A 5,190-nucleotide genomic window follows, 5' to 3' on the forward strand; every position below is an offset into this window, starting at 1 on the left:
CCCCACCGGCAGGACGTCCCACGATACATGCCAGTTAAACACCGACGGGCGGTGAACCAACAGCGTGGGACACAAATCCAACTACGAGCTTTTTAACCGCAACAACTTTAATATACGCTATTGGAGCTGGAATTACCGCGGCTGCTGGCACCAGACTTGCCCTCCAATAGATACTCGTTAAAGGATTTAAAGTGTACTCATTCCGATTACGGGGCCTCGGATGAGTCCCGTATCGTTATTTTTCGTCACTACCTCCCCGTGCCGGGAGTGGGTAATTTGCGCGCCTGCTGCCTTCCTTGGATGTGGTAGCCGTTTCTCAGGCTCCCTCTCCGGAATCGAACCCTGATTCCCCGTTACCCGTTACAACCATGGTAGGCGCAGAACCTACCATCGACAGTTGATAAGGCAGACATTTGAAAGATGCGTCGCCGGTACGAGGACCGTGCGATCAGCCCAAAGTTATTCAGAGTCACCAAGGCAAACGGACCGGACGAGCCGACCGATTGGTTTTGATCTAATAAAAGCGTCCCTTCCATCTCTGGTCGGGACTCTGTTTGCATGTATTAGCTCTAGAATTACCACAGTTATCCAAGTAACGTGGGTACGATCTAAGGAACCATAACTGATTTAATGAGCCATTCGCGGTTTCACCTTAATGCGGCTTGTACTGAGACATGCATGGCTTAATCTTTGAGACAAGCATATGACTACTGGCAGGATCAACCAGGGAGCTGCGTCAACTAGAGCTGAGCAGCCGGCCGCCCGGGAGTGTGTCCCGGGGGCCCGCGCGAACACGCAAGCGTCCGCTCAATTATTCTGCAAACAGGAGGAGGCTGAGCTCCCCTGCACAATACACCTCGAAACCCTCTCAGGTCCCGGCGGCGCGCAGCGCCGTCCTAAGTACTTGGTCGGGTTCGAGAGAGGCGCAATCGCCCGGAGTTTGGCGAGTAGACGCTTTAGGTGCGACCACCCGTGCTCCCAACTGAGCTTGCCGCTGCCGACAGAGGCCCGGGAGCGTGCTGTCGTGGCATTGCCGGCGGGAGACAACACGCGCCACCTACGGTGGCCGGCAGCTCCAACGCCAGCGCCACAGAAGGACAAAAGCCCCACTTGGGTGCCGAAGCGAACGCGCCAACACGTCCGCACAGCTGCGATACAAACCACCTGCGAGAACCGCAGAGGCGACCGAGCAGCAGACGGCGTCGCGGCGCCGAGCGCCGGGCGGCGGCGCATCCTCAGCGCACACAGTCCTCAATCGGACCAGCACACTGCAGATGTCCACCGCGCTTCGCACCGGGCCCGCGAGGACCTACTTTGGCCGCACGGCGCCGCGTGCAGGGTGCGCCGGCGCGCAGCTGCGCCGCCTGCCGCCTCCGTCGGCCGGCGCGCCTGCCACTGGCCGCCCCCACCAGCCGGCTGTAGCGCGTGCGCCCACGCACCGCGCGGCCAGCACGCCGGGAGGCCCCCCCTCACCGGCCGGGGACGGTCCCACCCAGCCACCGCCGCGTATCGCTTCACACCCACATGCCATTCACGTTCGTGGGCATGGTGGGTATCGCTGAAACAACCGGTTGGTAGCTCAACCGATCGTCGCCATCACTGATTCACCTCTAGCGAGAACAACCGCACCACAACGGTTTACCAGTTGTTCATTTGCGTAACGTCACCAGCAAACGTAGACGTCCATCGCCATTTGCAAATTCAACGATTGTTGCATGCCTGTGTCAGGTGTCACGACACACTATGTCTGCCCACATACACGCAACAACATGTGCACGCTTCGCGAACACGTGGAAGGTGGCCCCCGTACGTATGCGATGTCCATTGCGCGAACGACTGTCAACCGGCCTCTGTCGCATGTCGCAGATGTGGAACGCAGTGCACCATGCTATCACGGTGAGTGAGAAGAGACGACTACGTCTGACAACACGCGCCACTACATCAACAGACGGCTCATGCTGATCGCCATCCACGGCATACCATACTGCAATCCAGCTCTTATAGGGAGACGACACGTAGCTGAGTGCACAATATTTGGACCGTATGGTTCGCCGTTGTTGGCGCAGTCGTGGTACGGTCACACATGTACCACGATGTATCATTCAGTACATGAGGACCAATGTGCAGTACAGTGTGTGATTTGGACGTACAACATCAGCGGACAGTTGACACAAGCCGTACCACAACGTAGGCTGTGCTTCGCCATGCGAATGCCAATGAACAACTGCGAAGGGCATTGAGCATGTACGTCCTGCTGCCATCCGCATTACAGTGTATAGCTGCAAGGTGTTTAACATGAAGCGATACTCTGGGGACCGGGCAGTGCGGGTAGCAAACTATATTGCGGGGGTTGCAGTTAGGCAACACTACACTAATTTAACGCGTCGTATGACAATTACAGAGCAGGTTAAGGCCCAACGTGTGTTGGGTTAAGGCCCAACGTGTGTTGGGTTAAGGCCCAACGTGTGTTGGGTTAAGGCCCAACGTGTGTTGGGTTAAGGCCCAACGTGTGTTGGGTTAAGGCCCAACGTGTGTTGGGTTAAGGCCCAACGTGTGTTGGGTTAAGGCCCAACGTGTGTTGGGTTAAGGCCCAACGTGTGTTGGGTTAAGGCCCAACGTGTGTTGGGTTAAGGCCCAACGTGTGTTGGGTTAAGGCCCAACGTGTGTTGGGTTAAGGCCCAACGTGTGTTGGGTTAAGGCCCAACGTGTGTTGGGTTAAGGCCCAACGTGTGTTGGGTTAAGGCCCAACGTGTGTTGGGTTAAGGCCCAACGTGTGTTGGGTTAAGGCCCAACGTGTGTTGGGTTAAGGCCCAACGTGTGTTGGGTTAAGGCCCAACGTGTGTTGGGTTAAGGCCCAACGTGTGTTGGGTTAAGGCCCAACGTGTGTTGGGTTAAGGCCCAACGTGTGTTGGGTTAAGGCCCAACGTGTGTTGGGTTAAGGCCCAACGCGGGTTGGGTTAAGGCGCAACGCGGGTTAGGTTAAGGCGCAACGCGGGTTAGGTTAAGGCGCAACGCGGGTTAGGTTAAGGCGCAACGCGGGTTAGGTTAAGGCGCAACGCGGGTTAGGTTAAGGCGCAACGCGGGTTAGGTTAAGGCGCAACGCGGGTTACGTTAAGGCGCAACGCGGGTTACGTTAAGGCGCAACGCGGGTTACGTTAAGGCGCAACGCGGGTTACGTTAAGGCGCAATATAGGTTAGGTTAAGGCGCAATATAGGTTAGGTTAAGGCGCAATATAGGTTAGGTTAAGGCGCAATACGGGTTAGGTTAAGGCGCAATACGGGTTAGGTTAAGGCGCAATACGGGTTAGGTTAAGGCGCAATACGGGTTAGGTTAAGGCACAATACGGGTTAGGTTAAGGCACAATACGGGTTAGGTTAAGGCACAATACGGGTTAGGTTAAGGCACAATACGGGTTAGGTTAAGGCACAATACGGGTTAGGTTAGGCACAATACGGGTTAGGTTAAGGCACAATACGGGTTAGGTTAAGGCACAATACGGGTTAGGTTAAGGCACAATACGGGTTAGGTTAAGGCACAATACGGGTTAGGTTAAGGCACAATACGGGTTAGGTTAAGGCACAATACGGGTTAGGTTAAGGCACAATACGGGTTAGGTTAAGGCACAATACGGGTTAGGTTAAGGTACAATACGGGTTAGGTTAAGGTACAATACGGGTTAGGTTAAGGTACAATACGGGTTAGGTTAAGGTACAATACGGGTTAGGTTAAGGTACAATACGGGTTAGGTTAAGGTACAATACGGGTTAGGTTAAGGTACAATACGGGTTAGGTTAAGGTACAATACGGGTTAGGTTAAGGTACAATACGGGTTAGGTTAAGGTACAATACGGGTTAGGTTAAGGTACACATTGTTGTAAGGAAAGGTGTTTTGGGGGGGGGGGGGGGGGCCGGTTTGTTGATTGTGATTATCGTAAGTAAATGACTGCGGCATCATCTGATTTGCCACGTCAGGGTGCACCTTTGGCTCATAACAGGCGGCGCTCTGATTCCATGCTTGTGGCAGACCTGTGTCTTTCATTCCTGCCATTGTTTGTGTGGTGTGACAGGAGGCAGTATTGTGATGTTGGGTGCACCCCTGTGTAGGACATGTGTGGGTGTTGGTGGCTTAGCTGAGCAATGGTGGTTGTCGGAAGGGTGAGATATTCTGTTTTGTGAGTGGACCTCCCGGTCTGGTTATGATAGTGTGGATTGTCTAATGTGGCAGAGAGGATGCACTGGGTGTTGTTCCATGCTGGTGCTTACATATTGTCTGTGTGCCTGTTACAGGCAGAGAGTAGTGCGTGATAAGAGTGTCTGGCTGACGTGTGATTGTGAGCAGAGTCTTTCAGCATGTATACGGACAGTTGTATACATTATCTGTATTCTGATGGCTCTATCTATTACTAATCAGCGCCGTGTATACGTTTAATCCGGTTCCAGTCGAAACTATTGTATCTCTGTACATTAGTGACACGGCGAGCCCGCTATGTAGTTACTCGTCTCGGCAGCTTCCACCGGTGTATCGCAAATGATTATAAGGAATCAGTCTAGTCGTCAATACCGATAGTGTGACGTCACATGTCTGGGGTGGGGGACGCTGCGCCCTTCCGGTGGGTCATGGCCTAGGAAGACTCTTCCCACGCAGGGGGGCTTGGACTGTCATTGACTCTTCCGAGTAATATACTTGCCGTACGTTTTTGCGACTGCGAGTGCAACGCTCACCGGTACCGACATGGATGGAGCGCCTCCTAGCTGCCGCTGAGCATCTGCATTCGTACAGAGAGCAACGCGATCGCGTCTGTAGCTCGTACGTGGTACAGCTCGCAGCTCATGTATATGGACAGCGGGAATGTCGCATATTGGACATAACTCTTCATGAAACGCACGTTATAGGGGTGGATTGCACATTGCGAGTGCGAGCAAAGTCCGCCGTTCATCCGCTGGAGTTGCGAGTCGAGCGGTTGGGGTGGGGCACGAACGGTGCAGGTGGAGTGATTGCCGGTCCACGACTTCGTGCGGCAGAGGCGCTGGCGTTGGGGTGCTGTTGTCGACAGAGGATGCAGGCTTTGTGGGTGGGGTCGAAAGAAGGGCACTGTGGGCCCATGGCTGTCTTAGTCGGCTTGGCGTCTCATAGATGCCGGTATCGTCGTTGCAGGAGGTCATGTTGCGGGAGACCTACAGATGGCGGT

At 54.4% G+C, this 5,190-nt stretch overlaps 1 non-coding gene across 1 annotated transcript in view; it reads right to left on the bottom strand.

Moving 5' to 3' along the window:
* The window catches only part of LOC124570217, a 1,910-nt gene extending 1,180 nt beyond the window's left edge, over positions 1 to 730 (bottom strand). The window contains exon 1 of the ribosomal RNA XR_006971556.1: positions 1 to 730. This exon is cut by the window's left edge and continues 1,180 nt beyond it. This is a non-coding gene — a ribosomal RNA (small subunit ribosomal RNA).
* Between the last annotated feature and the right edge of the window lie 4,460 nt (positions 731 to 5,190).

Source organism: Schistocerca americana, unplaced genomic scaffold (genome assembly GCF_021461395.2).
Source record: "Schistocerca americana isolate TAMUIC-IGC-003095 unplaced genomic scaffold, iqSchAmer2.1 HiC_scaffold_1613, whole genome shotgun sequence".
NCBI lineage: Eukaryota > Metazoa > Arthropoda > Insecta > Orthoptera > Acrididae > Schistocerca > Schistocerca americana.